Raw genomic sequence first — 16,855 nt, 5'->3', positions numbered from 1 at the left:
CGTCTCCTCCCGCGCTCGGGCGGCGAGTCTCACTCGCGGGCGCGACCCTCCGGGTTCACGACAGACAGCGGGCTCCCCCGCACCCCTTGTCCCAAAGCCGCGTCCGGCCCGCTCCTACGTGCTGCGGGCCGGGCTGCGGGCCGGGGTTCGCGTAAAACTTGGGGACCCCGGGCGCAGATCCAAGGCGGGGGCCGGAGACCTCCGGGTCCACCGGTCCCTTTGGGCCAGCTGGGAGCCTTACCCCGGCGCTGGACACTCGCCTGGCGGTCGGCTTCTTCTTACCGGAGGCCGAAGGCAACGGGGGCGGGAGTTGCAGCCGCCACCAGGTCGGGTCCCCGCCTGGAGGGCCCTGGGGCGGGCAAGTGGATGGGTTGCGGCGGATCGGGGTGCAGGGGAGTGTGTTTGCGGGGTCTGTCTGAGCGGGCTCCTCCAGATGGAAGCCCCTGTTTACATGTCAGCGCGGGCTGGTTTCCCTTCCTCTTGGTGTTTGTGCTGCCCGCTCGGCGCTCGGCGCTGCCGGCTCCCCGGGACTGACGGGCGGGCCTCGGCGCTCCGCCGGCAGGGGGTCTCTCTGCAGCCCGGGTCCGCGCCGCTCCCCTTCCCCCGGCCCAGGCTCTCCGCGCCCCGGCGTGCGCCGACTCCGGGGGAAGGGCTGGCCCCACGGTTGCCCGAAGAGGGTCCCGCGCCCTGCAGAGCCGCTCCTCCTTCGGTGGCCGGCTCTGAGCGGACGGCCCCGGCGACCGCCCTGCCAAATCCACCCCCCTCCTACCCTCACCCCACACCTCGCGCCCGGGTCTTGCAAAATGCAGCCCAAAGGGATGGCTGAGGGTCTGGGTTGCGAGTCAGACTTCGGGAGTGTTGATTGCCTGCGCCTTCTGAAAGCGGGAAGTGGGGCCGGGAGCAGGGAGGAGGGACACCCCCTAAATGACTGACCTTAGAGGGCCGAGAGCAATGAATGGGACCCGGAGTCGGCTTCCAGGCTGTCCCGCAACACCAAGCAGGAGTCAGTCTGGAAAAACTATTAGGCTGGTGAGCTGGGGACTGGCAGAGCCCGCCATTCCCCAGAACCCAAAGGAATCAACTCCTCGCTCAGTGCTGAGTTAAAAGGAGACTAAGATGTTGTGCTTGGAGAATTGAAGAGATTTTTATCATTTGGGTGGAGTAGTGGTTTTTATTTTCTAAGGGTTTTTTTTTTTTTCTTTTCTGAAAGTTTGAAACATGCTGACTTAGGTAAAAGGCACCAACAGAAGGAACTTGAAAATCTGGAGAGGCGATAACTGGTTGTACTTGGTTAAGGGGAGTCTATGTGAGGCTGGATTCCTCCAATTCAAAGTGTGTGGGGTGAGGAGTGTCCCTAGAGCGAGGGTGGAGGTGGCCACTGGTTATTTGTGCGTGTTTCTCTTCCTGCGGGCTTGTGCACGCAAGTGTGTGTGTGTCTTTGGTTTGGTAAAAGGATGTTCCACTCTAGAAAACTGTCTCTCCTTAGGACACTAGCACTTACCCAGAAGCACTGCCTCTGATCCGGAAGGTTGGTAAGATGGCTCCAGGGTCTTGATGTGGACACCCTAAGGAGAAGTGAAGAAATAGCTCCATGATGCTCAGACCTCTAAGGCCCTGAGCAAATGGAGGAAGCTGTGGTCTGTGTACCCAGGATGTGCTAACCTCTCTAGATACACACACAGGGATTGGCATGGCAGGCAGTGACAACAGACTTAGACCAAGACCCTGGAGCTGCATGCTAAGGATGGAAGTAAAGGTCTTCTTTATCATGTGGGTGGTGGGAGCCTGGGAGCCCCTCCACACCCTTCTCAGTAGCACGCTTGTCCCTTGTCCAGGGGACCTGGCTATGCAGACCCACCCACGGAGCAGTGGCTTTCAAAGTTATCTTTGGTGTCCCAAATTCTGAAGGATTGAGTTGTCAGTATATACTTTGGTACTTAAATTGTGTGAAAGTCACAGTTTCCTGTTCCAGTGTGACCTTTGGATCTTGATGTTCCCCAGACCGTATTCCCGAAATGATTCCAACCCTGGCTTTGCAGGGGACAGTGGGCAAGGGGAGGCCAGTGGATTTTGGTCTCCATGTGAGAGTGCACAGCCCCTTAGACCCATCTGAACTTCAAAATCTTTGTACCGATGAAATAGTCAGAAGAACTTACCTGTACGGCAGTATCTTTCCAATCCTTTCTTCCTAATATATCACATTATATGCTCTCATAAGGACATGTACCTGCATGTTCACAGAATCTAGTTATATACAGATTGAGGTCTGTAGACAGAAATCTAGAATGTGGGTTCCCAGTTTGAGTGACCTTGACAAATCATCTTTGAGTAATTCTGGAATGTGACTTTTATGCACCTGCATATTTCTTTCTCAAATGTAAGGCACGTCTATATTTCAAAATACCTCTGGGTCTCAGCACTAACGAGGTATTTGGTCCAGGATGCCAGGGGAGTCTGGATTTCTTTGCAGAAGGTTTTTATTTTGGGCATCATTTTTACAACTCGGTGTGATTTCAAAATCTTAATCTTGCTGCCCTTGGTATAAGTCCTTCTGTGCTGTGTTATCTTCTCCTGTCCAAGAATGTCTCCTGGGAAGACTCTGAGCATCACATTAGGAATACCAAAATTTCCAGGAGCCATTCCACTCTTCTTTTGGCACAGACAAGTTAACCGGCAATATTAAACAACACCTACCCCACCCCTGCTCCCCACAGTGATATTATCAGTGTTGAAAATCACGTGATACTGGTTGCTGCTCAAGAGATGACCTGGTTTCAAAACCTGTATCTTAGTTTTATGCAGTCTTCAGTTGAATCTAATTATTCCATCGAGGAAAGCCAGATGCAATGCCCATGGTCCCATTAAAGGTGGTGAAACGATGAAAGAAGGTGCAGACACGGCCAGTGAAGCAGGGAAGTCCACAGCAGACTCGAAGTAAAAAAAACCTGAGTTCATTCTCAGGTAGTATGCACTTGCTGTGTGCCCTACAGCAAGGCACCTCGGTTCCTTGAATGTCAGTTTCCTCATCTATAAAATGGGGTTGATGTTCTCCCTTGCCAGAGATCAGAGGAAGGATTGAATCAAGTTTAGTACCTTAGCTGAATGTATATGAGCTGAATTTCTCCTTGGGGATAGGGCTTGTGGGGATCGATTGGTCAGAATTAGATCATGGGTCTGGATATACCATAATCCATATTTTATTAATTCAACATAATGTTAATATTAATATAATATTAGGCATGCCTCTATTACGTTCTAAAGCTCTGCTTTCCGTGTTGGGGATAAAACAGGTATCAAGAACCTACTGGAATGTATACTGTAGTAGAGGTGGCAGACACGTAACTAAATAATTCTACGTCCAGGGGTGATACCCCTTCTGAAGAACAATGAAGCGGGTTAGGGGATAGAAAGTGATATGGCCGTTATCAGCCAGAATAGTCAGGGAGGATACGTCAATAAAGTCACAGTCGAGCAGAGAAACTATCAGGTTTCATCCTTACCTCAGGAAAATGCAGCACTAGACAACCCTTAAATCATGGGGAAACAAAAGGGAAGGATAGCTTGGGGTCAGCGCTGGCCTCCGAAAACCAGCAGAGAGACCAATGTGGCAGACAGAGTCAGGGGGATAGGTCATCGCTGACAGGATAGTCCTTATCCAATCCGGAAACTTCAGGATGGCATCAGGAGGAATCAACGGAGTGGGGAACATTTGGGAACAAAGACTTCACTTCTGCCCTCAGAAAGGGATGCTGCCTTTACTTTGAAGAGTGAACTGCCCCTCCCACCCCCTCCCCGGCCGCCACCACCACCTTTTAACCTTCCTGTCTATCTCCTGGGTTCATGAGGACTTCAGGCCAGATAGCCTTTGTCAGTTTATCTGTCCCATATCAAATGTTTTTTGTTGTTGTTGTTTTGTTTTTTGTGTTTTTAACTCAGGTAATTACCAAAATGGTGAATCCCGTTTTGTTTGTGAGTAATTCCTACAAAAATCTTCCTTCCACTTCTGCTGCCATTCAAATTCAAGTTTACAGGTTTGCTACTTTAGAACTTTCCAGATTACTGAGCTCGATATGCTCATTCTATGGGTGGGGAAACTGAGGCCCAGAATTATTTAATGAATGATCTAAGATCACACAGCTAACTCCTGACACAGTCAAGATGAGAAATCAGGGAGCCTAACCCTCAGTCTAGTGTTCTTTCCACTACACCATGAAGATTTCATTTGCTTTCATTACACTATCATGAGTTATGGAATCCCAGAGGCAGTGGGTGAGAGAGGGAGACAGAGAAAGACAGAGAGAGAAGGCTCTAAAAGAAAACTCATGAAGAATCTGGCACTTCGAACTAAAGATATTTCTGTTATTTAATGAAAAATGTATCACTACTGTCTTGAATTACATCTGTGCTTAAAAAAAAAAGTTTGAATTTTCAGATAGGATTTTTAAATTATGGTTTTCCAAAATAAATCCTTCTCTTACTTTTTGTACAAAAAGTAAAGTATTTTGCTTAAATAGGCAACAGGCCCCTCTACAGACTGGAGGCAGGTGGGCTGAATTCCTATTTCAATTCTTTTAATAATTGAATGTTTGACTGTTTAAGTAAAATATATTCAGATGCATTACAATATGCCCCCACAGACTCATCTTTCAGACGGTGTAGTAAGTAGGTCTTGAAAACCAACTACGTTAAATAAGATTTCAAATTTCAATGGCTGCTTCTGTTTGGGGTCAACCAGTTAAGTTGGCATTGGTTTTTAAAAAGTGGTTAATTTAAACCAAGTCTATTTTCTAGAAATGTAACAGTAGTCTGATGCTAGTACTGAGTTGCCTGGGGGGGAAAAAAGTTGGGAAAATTTTCATGATGATGAATCACCAGGCAAGATTTCTAATGGACTGAGGCCTTTATCCGACCTCAAACTTCAAAAAAATATGCTCAAATTGCAAGTCAATACTCAGGCCATGCTAGTCCTCTCTGAAAGAAGTCTTACTCTGTCTGAAGCTTGGTAGACAGGTTTTCAGAGTACAGGCCAACTATCTAGGGTGAGAATTGAAAATCTACTATTTTCATTCATTTTAGACGATTAGCTACATTATGTAGGTCCAGAATAATGTTTTTGTTTTGTTTTGTTTGGTTTTGAATAACATGACTTTCTTTTTTTGGCCCGTAGTTAAAACAGTCTTTCTATCTTTGGCTTGTTGTTTTGTGACAAATTGAGAAGGGCCAAAGGACATTGGCTACTATGTACACAAACACACACACACACAATTTCATAAAATCATCAACCAGAATAACAGCTTTTCTAGTAACCTCAGATCTTTGCAGGTGTCTTTTCCTTGCAGGAGACTATCCTCTGTTTTACTTTCTGTTGCTTTAATGATTTATATGTATAGTGCTCGTCCCATTCATGTGTCAGTTCATCAGTGGGGCGGTATTACTAAGTGACGTCACTCTGATTCTTCCAGTGACCTCACAGACCCAACATCAGTAGCCTGTGTCCTTTGAGATGTTTCCCAGAGGGAATGGATGGGATTTTTCTATGCCCATATTGTCACCCTTGGAGCCAATATCTTGGAAGTTTGACAGAATTAGACAATCTGTGGAATAGCCTTTTCTGTGTGAAGCTGGCTGGCTTTATGAGAATCTGTAACCTTTGCCTCAGTGGCATCATAAACTGATGCTAGTCATATTAATGCAAGTTGGTAAGCATGCAAATCAGTAAGGTCTTTTGCATGAGTGTAATGCAGGGTAACGAAATGCTGTCAAGATATAATGCCAGTGGCAAAAAGGCTACTGCTCTGGAGACTGAGCAGGAGGCTGGGCCATGTGCGTGCACAGCAGTAAGTGTTATGGTAGCCTCGAGGAAGAGCAATTTCCACTGGACAGACACAGAAAGACCCAACACCAACAGTTATTTATAAGGTCCCTTCTATTTACAAAGCACTTTTTGCATAAACACTTGCCTTTAATCCTTCTGACAACCCTATGGGAAATAATACCACCATGTCTCCATTTTGTATGGGAGAAATTAAAGTTCGGGGAAATTAGGTAAGCTATTTAAGATGACAGAATATAGAGGACAGAACTGGGTTTCAAGCGCAGGGTTTCTGATTCCACAATACTTGCTTTTCCTATACACACTGCCTGTTGGCATAGGTGGACCTGGATCTTGGCTTTGAAGGGTGGGTAGCACTTGCACAAGAAGATATGGTTCAGGGACTTTCTTAGAAATTGGAATACTTTGGCGACGTGGTGGTTGGGTGGGTTGAGTGCATGTGAAGGAAAAGGTAGAAGTGGAAAGATTGGATGGAATTGGATCATGGAGAACCTTCAATGCCGTGACAAAGAATTTAGGTATAGAAAAGAGGAATCACGAAATTTTGAAGAGAGGGATGACTGAGTACAAATCTCTTAAGAATCGAACTCTTCCTATCCTCATCCTACTCCTTTGGAAGTGGAGAACGGAATGGCTCCAACACTTATCAGAGGCCACAAGAAGTGAGTAGCTGACAGGATTAGAAAGCCAGCGATAGACTCAAACCATGCTATCAGCCATCTTTTAAGATATCTGTTGATTAAACATGGAGTCAGGGAAAGCAAAGAAACTCTATTTCACCAGATCTCATAAAAATATGATTTTTTTCTTTCACTGATGTCAATGTGTCTTCTTCCTCAGTGTTCTAGAGATTTCACCACAAGCTGTCTTTTCAACGGGGCCATCTATCCTAGGGTACAACTATAGTTCCTTTTGAGAATGAGTCAGCAGATAGTAATTGCGAAGAGACAAAAGGAAAGGTTGTTTCCCTGAGACTCAAATCAAATTTCGATGGAAATTCAGACAGGTCTGACATACTTTCAGAGTTTGATTATGCCTATCACCTCATTTAGGAATACTGATATTTCACTCGAGCACACCAGAAACTCGGTTAGCGCCATCATTCCAAGCAGGATCAGAGATTAAGTGTTCAGATGCTTTTTCTGATCATTCAGTTCCACTTTACAACACCTTCTGAATTGCTTATTACTACAAAAATGAACCAAAATGCCAACATATTTAAGATAGTTCCCATCTTTGGGGAACAATGTACTTGCCATTTAGCTCATGATCAAAACCCCAGAGTGTGTAAATTTTTCAAGTTACTTCCTAGAGAATGTGGACTGGAAAACTGAAATATTTTCCCAACAGCAGAGCCCATTTACTCAGACAGTGCTATGTGTCCAAGGTAATGAAAGACCTTATGTCACACCTCAGTGCACACATGCAAGAGGCCAGAATTACAGGTGTCAGGGGAGCTCTAATCTTGCGTTTCTAGACACGTGTGGGTTTCACATGTCTACTGAATCTAACATTCCAGTAGCAGAGTTGTGGGGTCTGCATATATGGGTATTCATTGATTTTGGGTGTGAAAAGATCTAAGAATGAACCATTTTGCACTATTGTTCATGTGACAGAAATGTAAACAACTGTTATTATAAAATTACTCAGCTTGCGAGTTGTCTTTAAGCTCATGCTGTTACAATCTTTATAAATGCATATATATCAACCTCAATTCTTATGCCTGAAGAGTCATTTTGCCTTTAGGCATGGATCATTTAATTCTTACTCCCTTCATTTATTCGTTCAACCCAAAATTGAGTAATATGGCCAGGCACAGTGCTCAACAGACCTCCATGTAAAAGAACAAGAACATGATGCTTATAGTATTTCTCCTAGACTTCTAGAGAATAGAGCTTTTTTTGCTTCTGGATTCTAAGCTCTGACTATTGGAGATTCCAAAAGCAGCAATATTCATTGGGGGAGTCTTATTTGTGGCTTTTTACTATTAAGAAATTTAGGTACATGTTCCCAGTGGTAACATCTAGTTTATAATTTCCACTGTCCCTTCGCTCTTGGTGATACTAGTCTGTTGTATGGACATTTTTGGAAAACCAGAGCCTCTGCCAAGAAGACGATGCCTTCTTCTCCCTTTCTCAACTGTAGGTCCTCTACATGTATTTTAACACAGAGAAAAATACCATAAATCAAGTGCAAAGATAAATGAGAAGCTGAAGAAGAATATTTCATAGATATAAAACAAAAGGCAAATGTCCTAGTACACAAGATTTTTTACAAGTTAATAAGAAAAAGACAAGTTGGCAGAAAAGTAGGCAAAAATGCTATGATAGACAATGCTAGAAAAAGAAACAGAAATGGCCAATAGGCATATGAAAAGAATTTCAAGCATGTGCATAAAGATATCCAAATGAAAATCACGAAATTCTGACATTTATCACCTATGAGTGCAGTGTAACAAAGAGTAAAACAGCTTAATAATGCCTCGTGCTAGAAAGAAGAATGGGAAGAGCACCTGGGTGGCTCAGTCAGTTGAGCATCTGACTCATGATCCCAGGGTTGTGGAATGAAGCCCCACTCAGGCCACGCATCTGGTGCGAAGCCTGCTTAAGATTTTCTCTCTCTCTCTCTCTCAAAAAAAAAAAAAAAAAAAAGAGCAAGGGTAAATGTCACTCTCCTATCTCATGGGAGGAATCTAGCTTGGTACATTCTGGATGGCACATGAACTGGAAACATCGATTGAGACATTAAATATTTACAGAAATCTGATGATAATTCCAATTTCTAAAAATTTAGCTTACAGACATGTTCACTCAGATATGAAAGATATATGTACACTAAGTTTATTGTACCATTGTAATAGCAGAAATTGGAAAGAATCTAAATATCCATCAACATGGAACTTGTTAAAAATGTTATGTAGGATGCATATCAGAAAACACCAGGCAAGCGTTATGTGGAATAAAGTCAACAATTGTCTAGACACGCTGATTTAGAATGTTCCCTAACGTATATTGTCACATGAAAAAAACAAGTTACAGAATGTGTGGTCCCACTTTTGTATAAATAAAAAGATAGATAGATAGATGATAGATTAGATAGAGAGATAGATAGAGAGATAGATAGATAGATACATACATACATAGATACATAGATACATAGATACATAGATACATAGAAAATGCACACATAGGCATGATTATGCATAGAGAATTTCTGGAAGAATATGCAAAAGGCAATTAACAGTGGTTGCCTCTGGGCAGGGAGAAATAGACTTTTATTTTTCACACTATAAACTTAGGTGGCCTTTGATTTTTTTAATCACTAGTATATATTACTTTTTAATTTAAAAAAAGATGTAAAAAATAAAGAGGGACTTTAGACATAATCAAAAAATGGGCCAGACACCAGCATTCTAACCCAAATGTGCTGATCTCAGAGACTTTTAGGTCCCACCCTGTAGTGAATACAGAGGAAAAATTGTCTCTGGGATCCAGAGACCTGAATTCTAGCCCCAGCTCTGCCCCAAATGAGTGATAGGATCTTAGGCAAGTCACTTCAGTCTTTCCAAATTCATGCACAGTTTCTCATGTTAAATGTTTTCTCGAGTATCCAATGAGGGTATAATTTCAAATTTTCCTTTGAGTTCCCTTGCTCATAAAACTCTGATCCCTGGCAGGCTTTAAAACCATTGCTTATTTGGGGGCGTGGATAACTGAGCCTCTCACAGAAGTTCTTTTGGGGCCCATGTGGCTCTTCTCTGCCATCTCGGGACTAAACTCTAGAGTGATCTTTGAGGCCAGTTGAAGGCTGGTGGCTCTTAGGAGGTGCTTTGTGAATTTCTGTGAGCTGGTTGTTTTTATTACCAAGTGACACTGGAGCTGTGTGCTAATCCCTTTGCATTAATGCAAACTAAGAATAGGGCCTGACTCTGCTATGGGGTCTTACACTCTTTTCCAAAATTTGGTCTCATTTAAAACCCAAAACACATTTGGCCCCAAGCGCCTTTCCCCTGGACTTTTAAAAAAATCCTGTTTAATTGAAGGGAAATTGAATTCGTCTGGTTTTGATTCATTTGCACTTAACTCTTAAAAAAATGATATTTTTGAGGACTTATTTGATGTCCAAGAAGAATTTTGAGCCTCTTAATGAGTTTTCTGGAAGGCTTTTTTTCTTCTTCTTAAAACAGGAAGTGGTGCTATGCTATGGGCAAAAACACAGTCAACCCCGAAAGGCCCCAATTCAGTTTGAAACTGTATCACCCACTATTTTACATGAACCCCAATGGCCCTAGCCAAGGCCTGTCTTTCCCTACTTCTTACTTAAGAGCAAGAGGCTCACTCACCTTCCATCTGAGAGGGGGTAGCAATGAAGAGGAAGGGGGAGAAATCAGAGTCATGAGAAAAACAATAAGCTATTTCTCTACCTTACTATGTGCCAATATCTGTTTTAACCTTTATAGACATACTCACCTTTGATCCTTATATCAATCCGATAATGTATGTGTTATTTCCATTTTGGAGAGGTGGAGTAACTTACCCAAAGTCATAAAGGTAGACAGTGGAAAAGCAAGGATTTGAACCTAATCCCGTTTGCCTACAAAGCTTATAGAGTTTAGCCACCGTGATATGTTCCCAGATTGACACATACATCCATGACGTCTAAGCTCCAAATCTAACCATCTATTGAAGACCATGCAAGTTTTGTTGATTTAGTCAGTCTAACTGACCCCACCCTTTGTCTGCACTTGTCAGCTTCATGGCATATCTCAATTCTCTACCACCTTTTACTCAAGAAGCCTAAGCCCGGGATTCTTCCCAGGTAAGAGTCTCTGCCCAATCTTTCTAGCAGGTGTACTGGACAGCAGGCAAGTGACTGTGAAATCTCCAAGTTCTCCTTTACTTTAATGACCCCACGAGATGATAAAAAAGACCGAGTTTTGTAGCTCGGTAGAAAACTGTGTATTCTTTGACTTACAATGCTTCCTTCTTTTCCTTCCTTACCTTTTCTCCTCTCCTTTTCTCTCCTGTTGTAATTCTTGATCTCCTTCTCATTCTCTTTCACCGATATACATACTTCGGGGGAAAAAACACAGATCTGGGGCTTCTACAAAACACAAAGAAGGGAATGTTTTGCAAGGTTAAAAGGAAATCATCAAGAAAGGCTAACTGCAGCTCCAGTTTCTCCTGAATAGCATTTCTTGTTATTTCAAGGCTGATTGACTTATAACTGCATCCACAGCCACCTCACATCAGTTCCTTTTATCAGCCCAAGTGAGACTTCCTGTGGACTGGCCCAGCTTCCTGATGTATTTCCTTTTTCCTCTGGCAGAACAAAGAAAACCATAGCTCCAAGGATACTTGGGACCAAACATAATTTCGCACTGAAGAACCTATTATGTTGAAATTTTCATTCTCAATGCATAAGGCCGAGGGCCTGTCTTTGCAAGTCTCTCGCAGCATTCTGTACGGCAGCATGATGGACCTCATGTGCAATTATCAGGGGTCCACAAGCCACCTGAAGTCCTCCGAGTTGTAGTTTGATTCCATTCTAAGGCGGAAATTTAACCCATTCTCCTCACTAACACCTCCCCCCGACCCCATAGACGTGTACACAGCTTCAAAAGTTACCTGGAACACCTCGGTGTTTAGGGTTTTTGTTAACCTAATTTGGCATAACGGGTCAGGAAAGAAACCCTCTTATTTAGAGATTTCATTCCAGCTATGTTTGAAATTCTAACTCTAGAAACATGCATCTAAAGCAAAGAAGCTTTGACGTATATCCAAAGGGTCACTGACATCAGTTGAAGAAGAAATTCCAGAAAATGGGATGAGGCTGTTGGTTTCTTCGCTTGCCTGGAGGATGTCATTTACTCCTTACCACTTGGCCTAACCACCTGATGTGCACATTATTTCTGAAAGACCTGTAGGCACGATCCAGAGTAATAGGGAACACTACCAGGGGGACTAGTTGTTTTCTCTGTCCTATGGCCCAGTGCAAATATCACAGGTCGTCAACTTACAGCACACCCCGATACTCTTAGAATGTAAGAGGCCATTGCACAGGAGAAATAATTGAGGCTTCAAGATGTGATGTGTCTAAAGATAAGAACCAGGCAAAAGACACTCAAAGTAGAACTCAGGTCTTCATGCACCCGAACACATTTGCCATAAATATGTTCCTGGGAGCAAAGTGATCAAGACCTAATGAATTCATGCTTTCTTTGTTCATCTATCTTATTTCCTTATGACGGTATAATACTCCCAGGGGATTGGAGATGGCACTTTGCACAGAAACCAGCTAGGCACCTAAGCAGTAAGGCAGCCACCCAAATGTTACTAAAGCCATTTTTTTCTTACAATGATCACTGATTAAAAAAATTTTTTTAATGTTTATTCTTGAGAGAGAGAGAGTGCACATGACTAGGAGAGGCGCAGAGAGAGACAGAGACAGAGACAGAGACAGAGACAGAATCGGAAGCAGGCTCCAGGCTCTGAGCTGTCAGCACAGAGCCCAGTGCGGGACTCAAACCCACGGAGCTGTGAGATCATGACCTGAGCCGAAGTCAGACGCTCAAAGTCAGACGCTCAACCAACTCAGCCAGCCAGGCGCCCCAAAAATCGCAGATTTGAAATGGAAAACAAATTGAAACTGAAATGTGGCTCCCCAGGCAAACACCATATTTCTAAGATGAGAAGGCTAATTCATCATTGTTAATTCATACTGATTTCTCCCAACCCAGTCCTCAGTGCAATCATCTCTAGATGAAAATAGATGGAAAGGATATTTCAAAGGAGAAACTAACTCAGAAACTATATGGTGTGAGAGGAATGTGTGAGAGTAGGGTCAGGCGTGGCTAGGGTACTGAGCCTCACATACTCTGCTTTGGCAATGCCAGAGGGAAGGCAGGGACTGCATGTACATGTGTGAGCCTCACACCTTTCTTTTCCAGGCACTGTACTCTGCCCCTAGCCCCGTACCAGGTTTGTGACCAATCAGGAATCCTAGAACACAGATCCACGAGTTAACTCCTGCAGCTCCCCCAGCCCTGATAATCCTGTCTGCAGAGAATTTTATATGAGCCTTGGAGTTCTCCTCAATAAGAGAATAGGGTCTTTGGTGCAACATAGGACTTCTCCAGGACCAAGAACTTGAGGGGCGCCTGTACTTTCTGCACTGTTCTAGAAAGGGGAGGGAGAAAGAGCAGCCTACTTTTTCGGAAATGTCATTTCAGGAAATTGACATGTGGAGAATTTTCCCAGGGTGACTTAGTGAAGGTACACAGGCATGTGGGTTTGTTGCTCTGGAGGCGAGGGCTTCTAAGCCCTTCTTTTTGGGGACTGGTGGATCTCTGTATACTTCCTGGGTCTGTAGTGTGGAAAAGGAGTACCAGGGTCATCCTCACATCCTTCTCCAAATTTCTCCCCGGAAAGTCTTATAGAGAAGCCATGACCAGGCAATGAGGCTGGGTTTGGAGCTTATCATAATTAACCATTTCTTCCCATCACTTTCTCTGCCCAGAACACCTTCCCTGCTCCTTGATTTTTAAACACTGTGTGTATTTCATGGGAAATTTCACACGCCTGTTTCTAATTCACTTCCAATTAAAGCCTCAAAATGCTGGTTTTGTAAGAACCCTTTGATGATTCAGATTCATGCTGGTTCATCTTTTTTTCCCCTCCTAAAATCCCACAGAAATTTCATAAATGTTGCTAAGACATTTGCATGCTTAATTGTTAAAGAATAATTGGAAACAGGAGAGAATGTTTAAGTATTGTGCAGAAAACATGCACATTTACCAGGGTAAAGAGAGAGACGGATGCCTTGGTGCTGGTGAACTCCTATGGAAAAATACAGGATATCACTGAAGGCGGGCAACTAGATATGCCCATCACTGGGAGGGAGTGGTGGCTCTGACCTTGGGTCTTCTAGAAAGATCAGGGGAGTGTCACAGGAAACATAGGAGTCCTTACTGCAGCCAGTCGGCATTAACAAGCTGTCAGTTGAATGGTCAATTTCATGGGAGGTGGAACAGGTGGATTGGCATTTTCCAGATGCTAATGTTGCTTTCAACTCCCTTCTGACGGGAGGGAGTTAATGGTCTGCAATTAGAGCAAACCTCATCCTCCACCCCTTTCTCATAGACATTAAAAAACTTTGAAAATGAGCCTATCCAGGTACAACTCTGCACATTAGCGAAGACTGCAGAAGCAGATCTGTTCTCCCCGGGAAGAGGCCCATTGTCCTATCTATGTATCCATCCTTCTAAAATGCTAACGGGTTGGGTAATTTCAGTTCTGCTGGTTTGGCCTTAGGCTGGCTGTATGACATTTGGCCAGTTACTCTCCCTTTCTAAACCTCAGCTTCTCCATCCACCCAGAAGGATTAAAACTACTAGCAGTCACCCTCTTCTCCCACAGATTTGGTAAGAAATCTGGAGTGATGAGTTACTTGGAATTTTTTGAAGCATAGCTTTAATTAATTGCTTCAGTTTGACTATTGAGAACCGTTACATGGTTCTTCTTGCTGCCAATTGTAAATCATGCGATGTTCTTGTTGCTGAGCCTTGCTTGAACTTTTTACTAAGGGATCACCCTTCTCTCTTTATTCTCAGGAGCTGGTTAGCAGTATTCAGTCAGCCTGAGTTGTGAAAGGCCACTTTGTGTTCACACAATGTAATGTGGGAATGTTGTGTGCTGTCTGGTACTTCTTGCCTAAGAAGGGGGACACCAAAATCTTGTGATGCTGGAGGGTTTTGAAAATCACTGTGAGAGTGGCAGAATGGTTTCATGGAAGCCATGTGCCATTTGATGTATCAACATCTAAATTTAAACCAACTTATTAGTTGTGTGATCTTGGGCCAGATAGTAACTTCTCTCATCTTCTCCTTTCCTATCAGTAAAATAGGAAGAGTAATGATAATAATAATAAGTAATATGAAGTTTTCCAGCTGCTTTACTGACAAATTGTAAGACTCAAAGAAGTACAGAAAGAAAATCACTTTGTAACTGTAAAGCGCTGTGTAAATGCTAATTATTATTACCTTAGTTATTCTTCCCATCCAAGTCGGTGTCCATACATAACAGATAATAAAAATATTTCTTAAATTGAATCTCTGGGGTTGGTTGCTTTCTCTGGTTTTGACGATTCCCAAGACTTACTTGCATTTGGTTAATTTTGTCAATTAGCTTATTCATATCTCATTACCCATAAAGACACTCGCCCCTATGAATGCATCAGTACAGACCAAACATCACATACTCCTCCTTTCCCTCCCTCGTATCCGGCCATTGTTATACTCCTGAAACTCCCATCCCAATCAATGGAGGTTTTACGTAAAAACTGAATTCAGGATATGAGTGCAGCCTCAGGAATTCCAGGCTTGTGCTGCTGATAAAGAGAGTGTGTCAAACTGAAAATACCAGAGAAATAAAATTCTCCTGTCCAACCTATACTCAGGTTTTTTTTAGGTTTGTCTCTGCTTTTGAAGAGTCAAGAGTCCTCCTGGAATACGACACACATAGCTTTTACAACCTTCCCTTGGGAACGGTTTTAAAGTGCTCACCCAGCTGGCCAGATCTCCTCCTCATCCTCCGACTGATTCACTTGTGCCACCTCTTCTGGTCTTGTCTCAGTGTCCTTGTGGTCGTGAGTTAAGGCAATACAGGGCCAAGTCTGGACTTGGTTCATGCAGAGTGAAGCTAGCATTTTAGTCCTTCTATAAGGTCTGCTTTACCAACCCCTTCCAGAAAGCAGAGTGTTCTAATCTAGGAGGAACTGGAGAACTGAACTCCCCTGATCAACGGCTGTGAATTTGTTGGGGTTGTGTTGGTCTGTCTGAAGCTTCATAGGTTTAACTGATTTAAATGTGAGTGAAAGAACAGTAGCATGACAGAGGCAATTTGCCTCAAAGACGGTCCTCTATTAGTGTCAGAGTCGGGAATATTCATGGCTTTTTTTCCCATGCGAGACTCTAGACAAAGCAAGCCTAGCCTTTATTCTCATCATGCGTCATCACTGCTTTAGGAGAGGTTGTATCTCTGTCTTCCAGGCTATGCCATGCAAGCAGATATGATTATGTGACCAGAAGTGAGAGGAAGAACATTTGCCAGTATTCTACCCACACTAGAGTAGCTAAGCAATGACATAAAGAAAGAAATATGAAATTGACAGTTCATTTTAAAGTGCTCATCCAGACATTCAGGATTAAGATTCAGAGCTTCTCCTTAAATCATTTTTCTGAACATGTTGAAAATGTACTAGAGTTGTATTCCTAGCCAACAGAATTGGGGTTTCACAGTCCATGGGGCTGGACATTGAGTTGCTCAGATAGTGATCTAGAGTTCTTCAGGAACTGGAGTTTAGCTAAGATCAGTCCAACTTCTTTGCCCTTGAAGACAAATGATCACCAAGATCTTGATGCTATGTTGAAGGATCAGTCTGTTTTTCAGACCAAAACCACAGAGTGAAGGTAAAGACATGGAACAGCATCCTGGAAATGTATTTCAGATTATGAAGAACACCTCACACAATGGAAATAAATGGCACCTCACAGGAAATTCACTTCATTTTTAACAGTGGTGTCTATCTCTGTTCTGGACAAACTCACTATCCTGCCATCTTAACTATGTCCTATGTCTTGCCTACACACTTACACATTTGGAAAGAGCTAATGTCTAATCTTTTCTAAGCAACTCTACATTTCTGGTTTTCAGTTTGATTTGGGTAGAAGAGAATAATATTTTCTTGGGCTGTGGAAGGTTCAGATATCTCTCTTTTGAGACTATTGATGTGTAGGAAGCTTCATGACTGATACAGCTCTTGCACAATATTTAGGATAAAAGATTTGGGAAACAGCATTAGCGGTTCTCAACTTCCTTAGCCATTGTCCAGTAGGATTTCCTGTAAAGGTGGGAATGCTGTGTTCTGCACTGTCTAATATGGTAGCCACTAGCCTAGCAAATTCAAGCAGCTGCTGAGCACTTGAAATGTGGCTGGCGAAAGAGGGGCTAAATTTTTCATTTC

The 16,855-nt window shown here is 43.2% G+C and overlaps 1 protein-coding gene and 1 long non-coding RNA gene across 4 annotated transcripts in view; one reads left to right on the top strand and one right to left on the bottom strand.

The window, feature by feature from the left end:
• LOC144225379 (uncharacterized) overlaps positions 1–1,078 on the bottom strand; it is a 3,948-nt gene extending 2,870 nt beyond the window's left edge. Inside the window, exon 1 of the long non-coding RNA XR_013333283.1 lies at positions 934–1,078. This is a non-coding gene — a long non-coding RNA (uncharacterized LOC144225379). The remainder of the gene's footprint in view (positions 1–933) is intronic.
• FLI1 (Fli-1 proto-oncogene, ETS transcription factor) overlaps positions 1–16,855 on the top strand; it is a 126,895-nt gene that overhangs the window by 7,179 nt on the left and 102,861 nt on the right. The gene's annotated exons all lie outside the window — the stretch shown is intronic.

Source organism: Crocuta crocuta, unplaced genomic scaffold, assembly GCF_008692635.1.
Source record: "Crocuta crocuta isolate KB4526 unplaced genomic scaffold, BGI_CrCroc_1.0 scaffold172, whole genome shotgun sequence".
In the NCBI taxonomy this organism is placed as follows: domain Eukaryota; kingdom Metazoa; phylum Chordata; class Mammalia; order Carnivora; family Hyaenidae; genus Crocuta; species Crocuta crocuta.
Note: the sequence above shows the minus strand (reverse complement) of the source record. Positions and strands in the feature narration are given on the sequence as shown.